The sequence below is a fragment of the Homalodisca vitripennis genome, chromosome 8 (genome assembly GCF_021130785.1).
Source record: "Homalodisca vitripennis isolate AUS2020 chromosome 8, UT_GWSS_2.1, whole genome shotgun sequence".
NCBI classification, from domain to species: domain Eukaryota; kingdom Metazoa; phylum Arthropoda; class Insecta; order Hemiptera; family Cicadellidae; genus Homalodisca; species Homalodisca vitripennis.
The window spans coordinates 37,125,618-37,147,441 of NC_060214.1; the positions used below are offsets into that span (position 1 = coordinate 37,125,618).

Genomic DNA, 21,824 nt, shown 5'->3' on the forward strand with positions numbered 1-21,824 from the left:
TCTTTGCATTGTATGTTCAATACTTGTTTTAACCAGGTTTCTCGGTTATCAAAGTATATATACACACACAGGACAGAGAGGCTTACTTCTGTCAAAAGACAACTAAGATGGGTTTTATATCAGTATATAGTAAAAGTTAGATATTAACTTGGTCTTTTATGTCAACATTACAGTACTAACCAAGCACTGCATACTTAATATTTACTAAAATGTACAGTTAAAAGTATGTATAGGCTATGCTGAACAGGGTTTGCAGAAAGGGTTGATATATGAAGTGATGTTACTATCAAGCTTACCCTATACCTTCAAGACTACATGTAAACAAATAGAAAATTGTGGTTGACACAGAGCATATTATTACATTTAACGGGCTCTAGAAGTAAATCCAACTCTTTATAGTAAACCTTATATTCGCAATACAAAATTTATGTTTATTAATCGAGATAAAAGTACCCTATATTTTTAGTTGGATCAAATAATAAACATCTACAAAATTTTATTAAAATTCTTCCAGTGATTTCGGAGATTAGCGTAAACGAATATCGTGAAACGAGAGCTTTATGCTTAATATATAATCAAACACTCCAATAAATGAAAGATTTTTATTTTGTGAGGCCTTTCGTGCTCAAAGAACACATCGTCAGACCCACAGAGAGCTTTATGTAAAAAGATGTGATCCTGTCTGTAGGCATTCGATCATGGTGGTCCAGGAGCCGAGAGCTAATTTACTTTAAGTAATACCTACTGGATTTTCTTGAAATTTTAAGAAAGAGGAAAGTTCAGCTCAGAAAAAGATCTATTGTTAGCCACATTGGATTGGTAACTTTTAAAATTGTAGTGTGTAAAAAGGCTTAACAATTTGAAACAAACATTTTGTATCATGTCATACTGTTTCTCGCATGATTCAAAATAAACCGTGTAAGACATGTAAATAGACGTTATGTTACTGTCAGTTAACCATACGCTGACCCTGGAAGTGGTGAATTTGTCTCTTTATTTAATTTTTGGAAAGGTATATTTATGTTCAAATCAGCCAGTAATACAGTACACAGTCTACTGGAAAGGAAAAGGGAAACAAATATGTCAGAGGAAAGTTCAAATTTGTTTTATCCGCACAAACTGTAGTTTCACTTAAATTTTATTAAGGATGATTAATTTAATTCTGAAGGAAACATTTTTCTGAACATTTGTCATTGTTCAGTGATAAGAAAAATCAGTAACACTACGTTTCGAGATCTGCATTCTGAACGATGCTAAATGTCAGGAAAAATCCTGTTTCCTTCAAAACCCTTCCATTGTCAAAAATAAACTTCAAATAATGAATTGATTTTTATATTTATTCTAAAATCTACTCGATTCAAGAAGTAAAGCTATAAAGTGAACAAACAGTGTAGCCAACCGTTCGGCCACCTTTGGTGAGATTGGAGATTTATTTGTTTAAGGCAAGTGAGTGATAGATCGCCGGTCCTGATAGTGGCTCCATACATCAATCTCCCACTGTGAGTGATAACGACGAGACATGTCAATACTGGTCGGCCTGCCGCTCCCCACTAGCCAAGCAGGTTGGGGAATATCGGGAGAACCTGGATTTCTTTGCAATTTAAAACTCCTCAGTGCGTGAAAAGAAAGAACATTAATTTACAAGGTATCTGCTGGAGAAGTTATGGGCTGGAAAACTTGCAATTTTGCTCACGTCCAGTCAGATTTTGAACATTTGCATGAAATTCAGTTCGGTTTTATTGTTCGGAAGAGATGGAGAAATGCCAATCTAATGTTTAAGATCGACTTTTTACGGATCTGCATCATTCAATTCAAATGAAAAGTTTACACAAAAAGGGATCTTTAACACAGTTCGTTGTTTTTATATAAAATCCAATATTATCAGTTTTATGAGCAATTCTACTTGTCACGAAGTTCAGTGATACAGTACAACCAGTAACAAACACTACGTTTCGAGATCTTCAATCTTATATCTCCTTTACGAAAATTATATAGCATTAGTGTCGTCATTTACCTGAGTTTCGTTTAGTCATTAGTAAATTCCCGGAAAAATCCCGCTCTTTTACCGTCTTTCTATTGTGAAGAACAATCTTAAAAGAAAGGACAAAGTTCAGCTTGTGACAAGATGTTTAATATTCCAACTTGTCAAACGAGGTCACTGGCTCTGTTTTTGGTACCTACCTAATTTCAATTCTTCTTTCAGTTTCATAGTGTGTTCATACGTCTCCTAAATGTCAGAGGAATCGGGCAGAGATAAGCATCTAAGAATAAGGTTTCCACAAACATATAATTTTCGATTTTAATTCACTATGTAAATATAGTAATTAATTATAACACTGTCCATTGTGAGTGAGGTTGTACAATTATCGCGCAGGGCAAGGTATTTTATTTTTTCAACAATACTATTAAATACATATAATTAATTGTGAATTTGGTCATCAAGGAAGAATCGGAAAAAGAAGTTTCAGTGCATACCTCAAAAACAAAATCAAGACACAAAGAGATGCCAAAACTAAAAATAGGATGTAGTCGTACTAATATACATCTTTAAACGATAGAGAGTAAATCTTTATTTCATGATTTTGAAACATATCAGGACATATTTTTGTTGTGTAGTTATAAGCGTAGTTATAAGTCCCTGAAAAGTATTTAAATGTATGATATGTATTAAGCATTTAATTCAATTAATAAAAACTAATGGGGAGTTGGTGACAAGCCAAGCTTCAGCTTGTCAGACTACTTTATCGACTTGTCAACAGATGAACCTAACCGTTTACTAATTTGACAACCGATCAGTCTGAAATGTTCGACATCTACTGCGACCCCTCGGAGTAAATAATAAATGAAATTGATAAGTTGGACTTTTTAATTGAACAGTTGAACAAGTTGAACACTAAGAAGCGTTACAATTTTAATTAATTGAGACAGTAGTATTTTATGCCTTTTATATTGTATGACATTTGTTGTTTTAAATAATTCAGTTTTCAGCTATTTTTAATGTTTTATTTACGGCAAACAACTTGTATTCCTCAGATTACAAACCTCTAAGGAGTTTAGAAGTTCCAATTAACTTTTTTCAAAACAATTTGGACTCAAAGTTTTTGGATTAAAATAAATACTCTATCTGAATTTGATGATTTAAGGCCATAATCAATTTATTTATTACATTAAACATTATTATAATTTATTAATAACTTAAAATCATATTTTAGCTAAAACAATTAATTATAATATTGAATTATTAATTTTATAAGACAATTCGAAACATTAGATAAAAACAATCGAATAACAAGTGTTGGCCGTTTATTAAAGTCATCCCTTCAAAGTTCTGCACATACTATTTCTCACATAATGGAGGGTTACAGTTGTACCAAAATGAGTTTGCCCTCCGAGAGTCAAGAATAGGGTGGGAAATACTAGATAGTTAAACAAAAAAACTGAGCTGCATTTTCTTGTGTTAGTATATGCCCAACATTTTTACAGTCCCAGTTTTCTTTTCAATGTGCAGGGTAGTTACTTTATTCAAGTATTTAATCGAGTGAACTGATTAAAAAAGTAAATGGGTTCATATTTTAGGTAACATTTATATAACTATTTTTATGGCACCTTTTCATTACTGCAATATTGTCTTTAACGTTTACGTGACTAAAAATAAATGTAACCCTTATCAAGCTAACATTATGTGATACCATTTCGATGCCTTGATATATTATCAAACAAATCACCCCTATCCTTATCCCTTAATTAAATGGACGCGTATCAGATAATTTATCAATTACAAATAGCAGATTATAGAACAGATCGATCGACAGAACTGCTTGTCAATAATTTTGATGATTGGTGTTTTGACCCAAAAGGTCCAAAATCCGTATTGACATGATGGTCAAGAGCTAATTTACTATTGTACTCACATAACCTTATTTTTCTTGAAATCGATACATAAGTTTCACCTAAAAACCCAGTCGTGTTAGTTTTAGTGAAGGTCGTAATGGAAGGGAACAAAAGGGTTAAAAATATAAAATAACAATTTTATCCGAGATAATATGTTTCTTAGCTTGATACAACTAAAAACCGTCTTACGTGTAAATTAATCCACGTCAGCTAACCATATAAAATAGGCGCTTAAAGTTACAAATTCATAATAAATTGTTCACGGTTGCTTTTAGTTGCATGCAGCGATAAAGAAATAATATAAAAAAACTAATCGTTACACATTTACTATTGTACTCACATAATCTTATTTTTCTTGAAATCGATACATAAGTTTCACCTAAAAACTCAGCCGTGTTAGTTTTAGTGAAGGTCGTAATGAAAGGGAACAAAAGGGTTAAAAATATAAAATAACAATTTTATCCGAGATAATATGTTTCTTAGCTTGATACAACTAAAAACCGTCTTACGTGTAAATTAATCCACGTCAGCTAACCATATAAAATAGGCGCTTAAAGTTACAAATTCATAATAAATTGTTCACTGTTGGTTTTAGTTGCATGCAGCGATAAAAAAAATTATATAAAAAACTAATTGTTACACATTTTTAGCCCTTTCGACAACGTTCCATTTTGTATTCATCCAAAACTACTGGATGAATTCTAGGAATGCGTATTTTGGCTGATGATCGACTTCTTTCTTAGAAAAAATCCTATATCGATTTAAAAGAAGCGCAGGTTATGAGCTCCTGCAGTACAAATAGGTTCTCGGCTCCTAAACTAATATAAAGCTACAAACACTTACTGTACTTCTTACTTAATCATTAAGTAATTTTGACGCGAAGTGTCATAATGAAGGAGCATAAAATCTGGGTCCCGGCACAGATACTCTTGGACGGGTTCCAGGTTTAACAGTATAAGTGGCTGATCGATGTTTTGAGTGCCTCGAGTGAAGTTCCTTTATGAGGAAAGTGTAGCCTTCTTAACAGATTCACATTCTCCCGGAATACTTGAGAATGTTTTCATTTCTTTTTTGAGGCGCATACGGTTCCTTGTGTTAGTTTTAGGAATACAATTCACTGTGTTTCGGAAACATTTTGTGGTTTACACAAGTACACTCACAAACAATTCATGAGCGGAGAGCTGATTTGCAATTTAAAAGGACGTAACAAGATTTTTACTTAAAATTGATAGAGGAAAATATTCTAAGAAATAGGTGAATGTTCAGGTTTAGTGTGCGTTGAAATAGGAGGGTATCAGAAGTTTCAAAAACATGAAACAGTATATTTCCCTTACTTCAAGCACTTAAAGCTGACCGTCAAACACATAAATATTAGTTAGGGACTGAGAGGCTAGCTCTTTAAGGATGAGATCCATTCTTAGGGAGATTCTCTATATCGATTTCATGAATAAGAACGTTGTTGTGCTTATACCATTCAAATTGGCTCGTATACCACCGGAAACAAATCAGTTTTATTTGGATTTATAGTATCTTGTACGTGTATAGCATACATCTAAATAAAAATTACCAGAATGAATGAAATTAAATTATAAAACTTTGTAATCTTACATGGATCTTTATAATATTAGGAATCGTGTCCACAACATGAAATACTGAGAATTGTGTGGTTTAAAAAGTGGTCCCAATTAAGAAGTTTATTAGAGCTATAAAAACACAACTGTACAAAATGGAAACCTTCTGTACGCAATAAAAAACATTTTCGTATACTCTTAATAATACTCAAGAGAGTTTTATCACGTTTAATAGGATCAGTAAAATACACCGGGAAAATACACTTCGTCGCTTTCATGTTATTCTCGTGTTTCAAAATTCGTTCCGGGAATTGTAAATGATTTGCATTTGATTATTTATTCATCCAATAATCAAATATTAATAATGCTTTATCTCTGTAGCTATAGTTATATATCATATGACCCTATGTAACTAAATAATTTGCTGTTCTTTGAAGAACATTTAATATTTATTGAAACCTTTTTTTTTTCATGCAATTTGATTATTTAGAATTTGATTATACGTGTCCACTTTGAATAAGGCGTAATTGTTTGCTTATCCTAAAATTACAATTACCAGGTATTTAGAAATAACTAACTTTACCTCACAAATTAACATAAACAGTTTATATTCCATTTCATAATTTAAAAACTGGTTTGTGTTTTCACCGGAGCGTATATTAACGCTATCATTTTCCACATCGTAACTTAACACGTTTATAGCCCAACCAAACTTAACTATAGCAATATTTATTATTACTTTCACCTTGTAATTTGAATAGCTTTTAACACACTCAATGGTTTATAATGTACAAATTTTTTTCTCAAACCACAATCTAAATAGTTCCTTCCCTATACTATAACATGCAAGTAAATACATTATTCCCCATACCATAATTTCCTTTCCTTAACAGAAAATATGTTTTGAGTTATTAAATGGGATATAAACCTTTTATGTTAATTTGTGAGCTGGACATTATTTAAGTTCTTTCTAGATACCTGGTAACTAGATACCTAGAACTCTAGATCCTAGAAACTAGATACCTGGTAGACTACCAATTCTATTGGTAGTCTATGCAAGTTCACTTTGTATAATAACGTGTTTTGGAAGTATAATAATTATATGTATATAGTTGTATTTGTGTTGAAAGCTTTCAAAATTTCGTTGAGATTCCCTATACAATCGATAAAGTACAGCCATTTTTACTTTAAGATTTGCTGTTTACCTTTAACTAAAGTTGCATTGACCTCGTGGCTTTGTTACCAATGCTGTTTTATTCATAGTATCCGATTTGCTGTTAAGGAGAAAATTAAATTAACAATACAACTTTTCTGACCATAAAAAATATTCAAAATATAGAACAGGAAGTTACAGATTAATGTTTTCTGTTACCTTACTATCATCACGCATATTCACTATCACCTTCGAGCGTAGTTAAAACTTTAGATTATTATGTAAATCCTAGTTTCACAATATCGCTGGAGCAAGCCGATTATGATCATAACCTCGGCGTTTGTTAACGGTACAGAAGATGATTATACAGAATAATGATCATAAATTATCTCTTCCCGTTAAAGCTTCTATACGAAGAATTATCCCTGAATTGTGTCTAACGACAAAAGCAACTTTCTCTCTTCAGGTTTATTCTGGGAAATTGGATCGTCCTCATTTATCAGTTGCTCAATAATGGATGGTATCACAGCTTTTGTCAGTAAACTTAAAATGAATCACTTTGAAGCTTTTCTTGTGTTTAAAACTGACCCGTGACTTTGACAGGTTAATAACCATGGTAACTATTAATGTTCACACTAATATCCACCAATTACACAATGAGTTACGGTTACGATATGCCACTGTAAAACTAATGCAGAATTTCAAAGCCCGCATCTTAAAGCAACTATAACAAATGCATTATTTCATTACTCTCCGTTGCGTTCTGCAAGGTGGAAAAATGGATGAAAATTTTAAATATTGAGTTTACATCCAGTTCACATACCTCTTAGTGCAGCGTTTGGAATCTGTCGCTGTCTCATGCTGGACTCCTAGAATCTGGAGTCATGTTTGTCTGAAGCTCAAAACGAACTCGATACATAGCTTCGACATCAGAAATACCTAGACTATAAAGTACAATAATGTGGTGTAATCTACGTGAAGAAGTAGACTCATTTTCTTATCTGGTGCACAATTGAGAACACTACAATGTTTCTGACACGATCTATAAGCACGGTGGAGCAATATAAAACTTAAATTTCATGCTGAATATCTTGATAAATTAAATTTATGAATTTATGAAATTAAATTTATGAAACGCTAAAATAACATTCACCTAATAAAACACGGTATGCAACGCATATTTATACGAAAAACTAAAAACATTGCAGAATCACTTCAGTTAAAATTTACAATAGCAATTTAAAATCAAATCTTACTTTCACAATTAGACATAAGAATAGCAAACATAATTTACGTGTTCCACCTATATTTATATTCCTTTTTATGAACCATAAACATGTTACTTTTACTACTCAAGCGTCAGCATAGCCTTTTACTTGATATGTTAGAACATTTTCATTTCTGTAGGTATCTCTCTGATTTTACACAAAGATATCAAGAAAAGAAATAATAACTCACAGAATTAAAAAAAAATGTATACAAACATTCGTTTCTACCCCTATCAGTGAGTTCCATGATGGTGCTTCTTACTCCATTGGATTTGCCTGGGTGTTAGTGGACATTTTTAGATTGATCTTATCCCAATAATTCTTTTACTGTTACTTGTTATCAAAAAATGAGAGGCAAATTTCCTTATCAGCCTTATTCTGTACGTCATCATCGGCCAATGGCCTGAGAAAAAAAGGTCACAGAAGAATTTGAAGGTGTGCTATTTCTAAACTTTGAACCAAATTCAGACGTCTTGGACCTCTCGGACATCTTCTATTCGTCTTAATTTCTAGACCAACTAATTAAGTTATATAACATTTTAATACGATACATAGTAACACATGTTAGCCTAACTACCTAATCTGGTACGTGACACGGCTTCGTGACTTATTCTTTTACCTTGTTTTATATCAAAAATTGTTTTTGTGATGACATTTTATAACCATTTCCAGGTACACTGGAATACAACTCCATTTAAGTGCATTTTGCAAAAACTTTACTGCATTCAGGTAACCGATCTACTGCCGACTATTTACCCACTGCACCCGGTGCTTTAATTCATACACTTGAACAACTAAAGAAGCTTTTAAAGTAACCCAGTTAACCTGATGGGTGAAGCTCGCCTTGAGTTAGGAAAAGCGAGCTCTTTAACGAGCAAGTTAGTGTACAGGCTCCACGGAACAGCATTGCGAAGCGAGGTGAGGCGAGGTCAGAACCAGGTAATAAGAAACCCATTTGCTGATCGCATTGCTGGGACCACTGCTACTTCCTTGGATATTTGGTTCTTACAATTTACTTCTGGTGTATCCTTACCGTGTTGTGAAGTATGGCTTGAACCATTTATTGTTGGTAACCTCTGATGAAAGTTCTCGTCTTTGACTCAAAAATAAACTAATGTACACTGTTGATGTAAAGTAATATTAATGAATGAATTGTCCCCAAAAATAAAGCTGACAAATTTATTCTTCACTTGAACAACTTAAAGGTTCAATTTAATTTATTCATACAAGAAATAAATTTTTAACAAGTGTGTATTTATTTCTTATTTTGCTGTAAAGTTTTGCATTCAGAAACGCCACGTCCTTACCGGTCCGAAATGGATTTCTAGTGGCTTGATTGGTATATTGAAATATAGGCTTATGCAAACCGTGAATAACATGTAAGTCATCCCCTTAATAATCTAAAAATAATCGGTACAATTTTGAACAAAATATTATTTATGAAGGAATTAAATATTGTTGAATTTGGTTAAAGTGTAGAAATACGAGTATAATAAATTCACTGTACGTGATTACTAACTTAATTGTGTTTTTATTGCGCACTAGTGCTAACAAAGCTAACCTTAATATAGAGAAACATTATTTTAAAACGTATATTTTTCAAATCCCATCACATGCAAACAGCTCTTGATGGTTGTCTTTAAACGTTGTCTTTAAAGAAAGTGCTAACGCATTTATATTATGACTTATGTTTTATCTTTTTGTTCCAGGAATATCTGATGATAAAATCTACAACAGCAATACCCTAAGAATATTTCAATCTCCTCAGTGGATATCTACTCCTGCAGGTATGTGTCTCTTTTATTTAATTCTGTTTCTACAAGTAAATCTATCAAACAGTTTGCAATTATTTTATGGTATTTTAAGTCGCAGGAAATTATTTGTATGTAAACTGCGAGTACGTATGAGGAAAACGGAATAAATGATAATATACAAAATATATTAAAAAAAATGAATAACAAATAGTTATTCAACAGCCAGAATGAAATTTATTGACCAAACACCAGAATAAACTAGAATAAAGACCAGAATAAAACTTATTGAGCATACCTTGTACTTAAAAGTCCAAACTCAATATCTTCAGTACATATCTACCATGGGAAATCAGGTACTATAATGATTTGTAGTACACTTGTGTCTCAGGAGACCTGTTCCCGAAATATAAGAAAAAACTCCAATAGCTCAAAATTCACATTGAATTGACCCTTCCTGCCTCAGCAATGTTGTATATACATGTAAGTATAAATGTACTTTGGTTTAAATTTTTTTAACGGGAAATCTGTTAAGAAAAAATTAAGCAAATCCTTATCGTGAATATTCAAATCCTTTTGATGCCCATGGAGATCCTGAACGAAATATAGGTCCTGAAATTTTAAGATGTGCATAACGTTAAATGCCTGTATAACAATATGTTTCAACGAAAATAGATCGATACATATGTGTTGAAGTGTAATTTACTTGCTTAATCTCTGAGCATAAGCGAACCGTATTCTGCCGGAGCGTAATAATGTTGGCGTCCGTCGTTGTTTGTACTGGGCACCACGTTCACAGTCATGGATTAAAGATATAAACTTTTCTTACATGCGCCAATGAAAAAATTACATATCGATCGCACAAGATAGTTGCAGCTCCACAAGAAAGGTACATCTCAGAACAAAAAGCGTATATCGACAAGTCAATGGTGATACTATAATTATGAATATTCTCAATTTTATTTCTATAGCATAAAGCAGGGATAGGTCTGAAAATGGGTTAGGAAATGTAAAATGTATTTTTAGTCCAAAAAAGCGCAAGATTTAAGATATATTTGATTTTAAATGAGCAATAAAAAAACTATTAATCTGCTTCATAATTAAGTTAAAATCTATTTTACGGGGGGAGATTGAAGCTGATTGATTTATCTCATTTAAAGACGTTTCCATAATAATTTGAGGATTTTGTAAGTAATCCTCAAAACTTATGTGTATGTATATATATATGTATTTTGTGTACGATCCTCATACTATGTGTATGTATTGTTTATTTGTTTTACGTAAAATGAATAAAATATCACGCATAAAAACTCCTAAATAGAATCACATAATAATAAAATTCGCCAGAAATTAGACTCTTGATTCAGAACCAACTAGAAACTTGCTAGTAAAAACCACCATGAATGTCAAAGCTAGAGATATCAGGGCTGTAAAAGGATCAGTATTCTGATAATCCTTTTTTTTCAAAGACAAACTATGGCAACTATGAAAATAATTCGTATACAACTTTTTCAATATATTAGATTATTAGTAATATACGAGTACAGGAAATTTACAAAAGCCCTAGTCGGTTTAAATAGCAAATATAATAAAATCCAGTATATCCTCAGTATTGGAAGTAATTATCTTCCAACATCTTAAGTGAAATCGTTATTAGTACTATTCATTCCAATTACATACAAAGTAAGTCTATGTCTAAATTAGCATTATCTAAATGACTCAGGTGGTTGAGAATGGTTGACTCACTCTTTGTTAACTCGAGAACTGTTAACGGTGGAATATTCAGATTCTTTATTTATTTGTGTCTTTGCAATATAAAGTCTTTGCAGTTATTTCTCAAACATAAATCATTATTGCAAAAATAGATTAGTTTTATCCATTCACACATTTTGATGTGGCAATTTACGTATGTAAGAAAATAAACCAAAGCAAAAGTACCTGTCTTGGTAAAAATAATATTATTTAAGTAAATTAAAGTTTATCAGTTTATCGATCATTTCAAAGTATATTAATAAAGATAATTGGTCACGTACTATATTCAGAGTATGGAAATTTATGGTTCACCATCAAAAGTCTTTACTAAATATGGCTATAACGGAGGCTACTCAACTGGTAACAAATGGCGATCAGCCTGTAAGGGAAGAATGACCATTCTCAGTTTTTATCATTTTTGATACCTTTTATGGACCATGTTTTACTACGCACAGTTAACTTGTTTGCATTACTAACGCATTAGCGTAAGTAAATAGCAGACTTCTCTGTTATTGCAAAGTGTGTCAAGGACATCCTCGGTCGTGAAACCATAACTGAACAATGTCAAACTCAAGTAGATTCATTATCTAGAAGATCTACACTCGGCGGTGTAACTTCTCTTGCTAATTGCTCAACGATTACTGCACCGTGTTGTCTTAACAAAGTAACTTACTTGTGAAGATATACAGTGTTGTATGTACATGATAAAAGCTTGTTAGTGACTCCTTTAGAAAATATACATCTTCCTCCCTTTAGATAGTCTGTGCTTTCCTATAGAGGAAATAAATTATTGCATGAATCAACTTCCACTTGTGTTATTGCCTTAGTTCCAGAGGGTTTGCTCATAATTTTTAAAGGTGTAGAGTCTGCAATACATTAAACATTCTGTAATCTCCGGTATTTTGTACAGTGATATATACAGGGTGATTCAAAACTAAACGGCAATCTCTCGGGAGCTTATTCTATAGCTAAAAACAAGTAAAAAAGTTCATATAACCATATGCCCGGAAACGCTTCGTTAGCGAGTTACGCCTAGCGAAAGATTTCGCCCGGATTTCAGAACTCTTGGTGAAGTCAGGCCGTATAAAAATGGTAAAGGTAGTTACAAAGATACAAATACGATTGTTTTTTATGTTTTTATATCTGACAAATTTATTAAAATTCGTCCCAGAGCTGTAAATGCAATACTTTCAGAGATATCTTACGTAAAACACAAGAATTGGTGCAAAGAAATAACACATTTTTGTGTTTAACGTAAGATTACTTCCATAAATGTTAAATAAAGGTAATTTTTTTCTTAAACTGATTTGTAGAACATTTAATTCTGAAAAGATTCATGTGAATTACTTAGGAAAAAAATTAATAATAGGTATTGAAATTTAGCTTTATATAAAAATAAAACAGACGCACAAAAATGCATATTCTTATCTGCATAAAATATTAACTAATGTTTAGGTTGTGAGTAACAGCTGATCATTTATTCTAGACTGAAAATTAACATAAAATGTATTTACCTTTATAAAACTGTAATAATCACCTATAATAGTTGCTCAAAGTGTCCTCCGTTGTTAGCAATGCACGTTTTCGCACGACGAATCCACTCTTTTCTAGCGCGTTTCATAACGTTTGGAGCATTCTTGATAGTTTCTGCCACCTCTGTAATGCGATTACGTAACTCCTCTATGGTGTTAATCCGTTTTGAATAAACAATTGACTTCATCCAACCCCATAAGAAAAAGTCTGCTGGCGTGAGGTCAGGAGAACGTGGTGGCCATTTTACTGGTCCATTTCGACCAATCCATTGTCTACCGTATGTATCATTTAAATAGTTTTTCATATCATTAGAAAAATGTGGAGGTGCTCCGTCGTGCATAAAACATGCATTTATTCTGTTTTGAACAGGAATATCTTCCAAGAGGGTAGGCAGGTTTGTTCTTAAAAAATTTAAGTACGCTACTCCATTAAGTCGATTAGGGAGGAAAAATGGACCAATCAAATTATCACCCGGAACACCAAGCCATACATTGACTGAAAATGTATGTTGAAAATGCCTCGTCGCAGTTTCATGTGGGTTGTCGTACGCCCAAGTATGGGTATTACGAAAATTTACAATTCCATTTCTAGTAAAACAGGATTCATCAGTAACGAGAATACGCGGAAGAAAATACTGATGTCGTAAACAATTTCTTCTTAACCAGCGGCAGAACATCTTCCGTTTATTAAGATCTTGCGGTAATAAGTCTTGAACACGTGTTATATGGAATGGGTACAACTGTGCTTCATGAAGTGTCCGCCATACGCTTGACTGGCAAATATTTAACTGACGTGATAATCGTCTGGTGCTTGTGGTTGGTGATAATTCTACAGCATTTATTATTGCTTGTTCATTATTATAGTTCCTTGCGCTACGTTGACGACCAGTATCTATTCGCTTCCGTTTAAAGCTACCAGTTTCTCTAAGTCGTCTCTCCACAATTTCAAATGTTTTGCGATCAGGTGTTCTTCGATGTGGAAAAGTATCACGATATTCCTGAACTGCAGCTAAACCATTCTTGTTAACTTTGCCGTAAATCAGTATCATGTCCGTATACTCTTCAAACGAATACATACCATTTACATTATCTGCCATTATTTATTAAGATAATTACATACACTTTTATAAAAATATTTAATAAAATATTTTATACACTTGTATAAAATATTTCCAAATAATCACAGGATCTCACAAAATACAATCTTCACACGCCACAATACAAAAACCTCCATAAAGGTTATTCAAATATTACTTCATGAACTTAATTGTTGATCAGCTGATATTGCCAACCTTTGCAAAGAAAATATGACGATAAAAAGTGTTGAATAAATGATCAGCTGTTACTCACAACCTAAACATTAGTTAATATTTTATGCAGATAAGAATATGCATTTTTGTGCGTCTGTTTTATTTTTATATAAAGCTAAATTTCAATACCTATTATTAATTTTTTTCCTAAGTAATTCACATGAATCCTTTCAGAATTAAATGTTCTACGAATCTGTTTAAGAAAAACATGACCTTTATTTAACATTTATGGAAGTAATCTTACGTTAAACACAAAAATGTGTTATTTCTTTGCACCAATTCTTGTGTTTTACGTAAGATATCTCTGAAAGTATTGTATTTACAGCTCTGGGACGAATTTTAATAAATTTGTCAGATATAAAAACATAAAAAACAATCGTATTTGTATCTTTGTAACTACCTTTACCATTTTTATACGGCCTGACTTCACCAAGGGTTCTGAAATCCGGGCGAAATCTTTCGCTAGGCGTAACTCGCTAACGAAGCGTTTCCGGGCATATGGTTATATGAACTTTTTTACTTGTTTTTAGCTATAGAATAAGCTCCCGAGAGATTGCCGTTTAGTTTTGAATCACCCTGTATATTTATATTTTGTTATTGACTTTTTGCAAATATTACAATATTACTATACACTGCTAGATAAGCAGATAGATCAAAACTTCATTTCTTCCCAGGAATTTAAGTTCATGAATAATACACGATCTGGTCGAATACGTTATTATACGACTATAAGCTATTATATACTATACAATCTATTATATAGTATATTATATTACACGAGCTGGGCAGATTTGAAGTACTAAACTATTTCATCTTCAGTTGGACACTTGTCTGCAATAATTGCCATACTATCTCATCTTTGATTGGGACCAATAAACGGAATGATTTGGTGAGTTGCAGGAGTTGAGAAAGTCTCTGAGAAACATCAGTGTATGAACTAATACAACTGTTTTGTGAAATCTTTACGCTCTCATATATAGCCACCTTCTTCAATGGATTAGGATATTATATGTGATATCATAATATGTAATTATAAATAACCTGTTTAAAGTTTGATTGACGATTTAGGTTTAAAGGATATCCGGTTTCGGATATTCGCCACGTTGTTAAAAAAGGTATAACACGACGTTTAGAGGATTCGGATCTATTGTCTTCGTCAGGTGGGCGGAGATATTTTTTCATCAAAAAATAAAGAACCGAAAGAAGAAAAAAAGGGAAAGAAAATGGTTGAAATATACCCAAAATATGCTTAGAGTCCAGTCCAGGGTTGTCACTAGACAGAATGCACGTCCCTAGTTCAAGAATCACAATCACGCATTACACCAGCACTGGTTAAGGTGGGATACTAACAAGAAAATTGATGCTGGCCCTTTCTTCGGCACCGCCCCGTGTCATCTGAAACAATGGGACGTGCAGGCGATGGTCAGGAGTTGGAAGGGGTAGAGGCAAATCGATTCCGACTCTAAGTTTTGGTCCTAATACTAGTATTATTGAAGCCATTCTGAGCAAATGAACATTACCCTAATCAAATATATCTATTTTATCTCAAATATGTCATTTGAATAAGCCATGAGAAGTGACGATGTTTTTATATCTTGTAATAAATATTACATATAGCTTTATTATATTTGTGGAATTTGCTGTCATCTTCTTTAACTTTATTTGCATGACAATATGAACATTTATTAACCTCTTTAACTTATGTTATGTTCAGTTTAATAGCTAACAATCATTACATTAGTGGTAAAAGATACAACGCTTCTAATTCTATAACTTAAGGCACAGAAAAATTTATCGCTTATGCCTGGAATAAGAGGGTCAGGTAGTAAATATTTGCACAGTTAAATAGTATAGACTTTATAGCATCGGCCCTCACGACTAACCGATATAATCTTGTGGTTTAGGGCACCACGATCGGTTGAATGATATATCTCCTTAGTAACTAACTTCGTCAAAGGTAATATGTATCTAATACCGATTAATGTTCTGTAATATGTTCTGTGATTAATTATTATGTATTTTATAACTAAATACGTAATGATTAATACTTATGAGCGTATAAGCGGATTAGTGATACTGTGATTATTTTATACATCTAGAGGATTAATTTTACCTGTATAAAACGTTGGTGGTTTAAATAAAATTACTCTTTAATGCAATTATTGATTTTGTTAATTATAATAAAGTAGTATTGAGTAATAAGTATTTTATAATAAACTAGAGTTAATGTAACAATTGGATGAGAGGAAAATTAGCAGGAAAAGTTCCATTACTAGGAGAGAAGACAGACAAAACTATTCCTTCCTTGTAAGTAAAAAGTTCCCGAGGCGAAGGAAACTTAACGCTCTTAACCAACTATCTTAAAAGAAGCTTGCTTTATTATATGTTTTTGCTGTGAACAGATCTTTTTTCAGAATCATTATGACCTGTAGCAAATTTTATGATTGAGGAAAAATATAAAAAATAAATTAAAACACTAAACAATCAGTACTGATTTTTCATTCTAGCATGTAAGCAAAAAAAAAAAAAAAAAAAAAAAAAAAAAAAAAAAAACAAAACTAACCGAGTTTCCATTTTCATTTTGTCAAATGTTTAATTTGTATTTATAATTTATTCAATGTAGGTACTCGAATATTTTAAATTAAACACACTTCAAATAACCATGCTCCAAGACAACTTTGACACATTTTTGTTCACGGTTGAATCTTTTTACATGTTACAGTCAATGTCAAAATATCTATCACTTTTTATACGAGAACAAAGAAACACATATATTTTATGGAACATTTTAGATATTAAACAATATGATTCTTGTAATGCAAGTTCAAAATTGAAAAAACAGGATGTTTGACGAAGGTACTATAACATTTAGTTGTTTGTTCGAAACAACGTAGGTAGGTCTTTGTTTCTCTTTGAAAATTTTCCATTTTAATATCACTATTACTAAAAGATGTATATTTCGCCATTGTGTACATAAAGATACGCCTCTATATGAAGGTTTAAACATAAAATATTGTAATCTGTGAATGTGGCAAGTTTGAAATATTTTTATACTATAACACATTTGGACATACATTTTTCAAACATTGTTTTCTTATCTTAATACATGTGACGTAAGTTACCGTCTAGGAAATACATCTCGAAATGTGTGTACAAATATATCTCTAAATTAAGTCTTATACATAAACAATGTAACAACTCGTCAATCTACTGTGTAAAACAATCGACTGACAACCATTAAACATACTTATTAGGTAAAGTAACTTAAAAATGCCTTCGTAGAATGTTTCTTTGTTAGACAACGTGTACCAGAACATAAAGCTCAGAAAAGGGACATATTGTCACAAAAACGTTGTTAGCTGATATGGCATCCTGTCCTCTCACAGCCGGGAGCGTAGTGTGGAGGGAGTAATGTGTCTTATGATAGTGAGGGTATGGGAGTGGTAAAGGGTATAAGGGGGTATTGGGGGTATGGCGCCGACCCACTGTCTACCAACGCAACAAACAGTTGTAACAATCAATAGTTGCTGAATCTTTTGCTGCTGGTAAACATTTATTTTACAGAACTCTACAGTAGAAATGGCACAGTTATTTGAACATAATAATTTGCTTTAGGTTTCACTTTATATTTAATGTTCTAAAATACCTTACTGCTTTACCTGTTTGGGACTTAAGCCAATTGCAATTTGCTAAGGGTTAGTAAAGAAGTGAAGAAATTTTATTTCTGTCAATGCGCTTATCCTTCTGTGTTTTCCGCACGATATCTCGCAAATTACTGATCTATAAACTTGAAAATACGCATGGAGCTTCAATTCTGTATCGAATGGGCAACTAATTGCACATTTCCAACAATTGAAGGAAGTTAAACTTAGTAAATGAAAACTGGACTTATGAAATAGTTTTTAAGGTAGTTGGTGATTTTTCACATCCAATGGAGGATGGTTATAAAGATTTCCGTAAACAGTTTAACGTACGCATAGATAAAGATATACATTGTTTTAAAGTGTAATGTAATATTTACATCAACTGAAGCCCAAAGCGCAACCTTAAAATAAGAATTTTATATTCTTATAACAGATACTAGGATTTCCCTTTAGCATTCATCTCTGCTAAGAACCACTATAATGATTTACACATTGTGCTAAGCTTACGGTAAAACCTCCTTATAGACCATTCTCCATTGGATGTGAAGAGTCACTAACTACTTTAACAATTATTTCATACATCCAGTATTCATTTACTAACTTTAACTATCACAACTTTAGCCCAGGCAATAATATTAAACCAGAAGAGCCATCTAGAGCAGGACCTAATTGTAAATTATTCAAATTTTAAACCAGCATAATGTTTTAAAGAGTAAAGCCTTTGAGATCGGATTTATGGCATTGTTCTCTACTAATAAGAACATTTAATTTGATGTATTACTCGATCTATGCTCTCGTTTAAGATTTCCTTCTGATTCATTTGCGGGCCATCCTCCTGAAATGACAAAAAATATTGTAGCTACTTAATAGGTACATTTGTGGGTGCAGTAATGATGTACCAAGTTATCGCTTTACCTGTAATCGTTCGGGAATTATCAAGCCCGTGCGTGACTTTTTACACCCTGTATGCAGCGTATCCGACCGTGCCAATATGCGCTAAAAAGTAGCGAGACAATAATAGCTCTAGAGTAGCAAATTGGAAAATAGAAAATTTATAATTTTTTAGTTAGACAAAGAGGGAGGATTATTGCAAAATGATGATTATTTGAAAAATTTCAACTAAAGTGTAAAATTTAAACATTAATAATAAAAAACTACACTGAAGCTCTAATGTTTCTTTTTCATATGGAAAATAAAATGCAGTTATAAAAATAAGCTGAGATTGCCTCAACACTTTACGTGATAGTAATTTTCGCATGAAATACAAATTTAATCCGTGAGTGACAACACACAACGAGTAGATGTACCTCACTGGTATCGTCACAAAGAGATGCACTAAGTGTACCAGACACTTTGTGAGCACTGACACGAAGCATCCTTGTACACTAATGGAACCGTGATGATTGTGTCTCTCTCCCGGAATACAGATCACATGACACTACTCCCCCTTTAGGTGGGATGAGGTGGGGGGGGGATTAGAGTTTGTTCTTTCTCTCTGGCAATGTGCGATTTTAAATTCGCGTGTTGTTTAGGAATCTCGTGAAATGGATGCGTCAACAAGTTGGTTTCCTTTCTTACAGTCTGTTTGGTATTGAATAATGCAAATTTTACATTTCCAGTATCTAGATTTGTTAAACAATACTAAGGGTGGCTTTCCCTTGTCTTTGAAGTTATGGAAGTATGTTTTATTTTCCTTAGTCTATCACTACAGTTGCAGTATACGTTTATTGGACAACCCAAAAACTATTTTCAGAACTTAAATGGAGTAAAATATTGTAATACTTTATATTTCAAGCAATACCTAGTACTTAAGTATAAATACTACAATCATATTGACTTAATTTCAGTTTGTTACTAGACGAGACATAAGTGAAGGGACCGTAATCCAAAACAAGAAAAGCATAAAATACGGCGTTTCATTATTATTTATGATGGTAAATCGACGTAAAGTATCAAATCTGAAACACATGTAATATTAAAGATAATGTGCAAGCGCATAGTGTATATTTGTAATAATACATTAAGAGCCAGATATACTGGCAGCCATCATTTTCCAACATTATACAATAGATGAGGTTTCAAAAGACCGACGACCGTTTTTGATATAAGGATTCTTCATTAATTTATTGTTATTTTTACATGTTTAATATTAATAGTTTTATCAATCTATCTCTAACAGTTGTATTTATAAATTATATTTGAAATAGTAAAATAGAAAAGAAAAATTTAATAATTTCTGGATGAGTAGTAATCATATCTCTAAAATTATTATTCATCGTCGTAACATCGATTATTATTCAACGATCAGTAATAAGTTTTTTTAGCTCCTAAATTTTTTAAGATAAATCTTATGTGGAAAAAGATCAAGCAATTTTTAGTAAAAAATGGTGGCTTCTTGAGTTATGTATTCAAACGTTTGAAAATTAGATTTTAAATATATTGTAATCTGATTTCAAAGTTTTAAATAAATATATTGTGACATTGCCAAATAATTTATCTTTGTCACAGTCGGAAGCTATATTAATAACGTGGAGACTGTGGGCAATCCTTATCATACCGCGATAATAACACGACCAAGATACGTGTATGCGGTTGCAGTGGTATTCCTACAAGATCTATGATAGATTAGTGAAGACGCACATTCCAGCGATGAATAACAATATTTATTTGTATACTTTTGTTTGTGCAAGTATTTGTAAGGTTTCTTGTCAATTTAACTGTAAATCACAGTGGTATTGTCTGCCATTTCTTAGAGCAGAATTCAAAGAGCTGACAAACTCCGTATTGCACAATTACAAGTGTTGTCTTTTTTATTTATTACTACCAAATTAAACAAACCTTCTCTCTTAAACATCAGAAAAACTATCAGTAAATGTAGCAAAGGTAAAGTAAATAAAACTGCACCATGGAATATTATAAAAATAAACAAAGTAATAAACAAAACCAGTTCCTTCGAACATTTAATATACTTTATCCTACCACTGAGGTTTGTGAACATCGAATTCAAAGAAAGGAATATATTTTTTAGAAAACACACATTATTAGTAAAATATGATTAAGAAAAGAAATTGAATAATTAAAGAAACATTTGACAGTCATTATTTAGCATTTCCTATGAAAAAAAATGAATCTATAATTAATTTTATTTTTTAGTTAGAAGTTAGTTAGTCGAAGAGTTCTTTAGAGCTTCTTCCCATCGTCTATTGTTTGAAGAAGATTTAATAGAAGTAAGCCTTTTTAAATTACTTACACATTTAATTTAGTGTTGTTATGCATGTACTAACATTGTGGTCGACTCTAGACACGAATATATTAGCCAGATAGTTCATTGTACACTTTGAAACTTATTACGGGTAAATATAATTGCACATTAATTCTATTTAATTTTACCTGTATTATAGTTACATTACCTAAATATTATATTATATATTTTCGATATGAATAATGATAATAAATAAACAGCTACATAATTTAATTACTGCCTTTTCGTATCTGTATGTATCGGTTTTAATTTTAGATTAATTTAACTGAAGTTTGATTTTTAATATTTAGACCATATATATATATATATATATATATATATATATATATATATATATATATATATATATATATATATATATATATATATATATATATATATATATATATTGTTCTCTCATTTGAGTATATCTAATGTAGTCTTATTTCCAGTTTCTACTGGAATAATGGAGATGCAGACTGTACATTGGATGGACTCTCTATCTCTCTCTCATTCCCTCTCTCACTCTCTCTGTCTCTCTCTCTCTCTCTGCTTCTACCACACGCCTGTCAGATTGGCCGCAACAAACGGGCCACAGGGCCCGTGTAATGATGCTAATGATATCGTCAACCTCTTCATATATTATACTGTGCTAGGGAACATTAATAATGTCTGGTATATGGAAGTTTATAAATCGAATTCGAGGTAGTA

General features: G+C 32.1%; 1 protein-coding gene across 2 annotated transcripts in view; it reads left to right on the plus strand.

The window, feature by feature from the left end:
- Positions 1-21,824, plus strand: part of LOC124367564 — a 236,511-nt gene that overhangs the window by 194,839 nt on the left and 19,848 nt on the right. For both annotated transcript variants that reach the window (XM_046824497.1, XM_046824496.1), the window contains exon 2: positions 9,593-9,670. The gene's annotated coding sequence lies outside the window, so the exon portion shown is untranslated. The remainder of the gene's footprint in view (positions 1-9,592; positions 9,671-21,824) is intronic.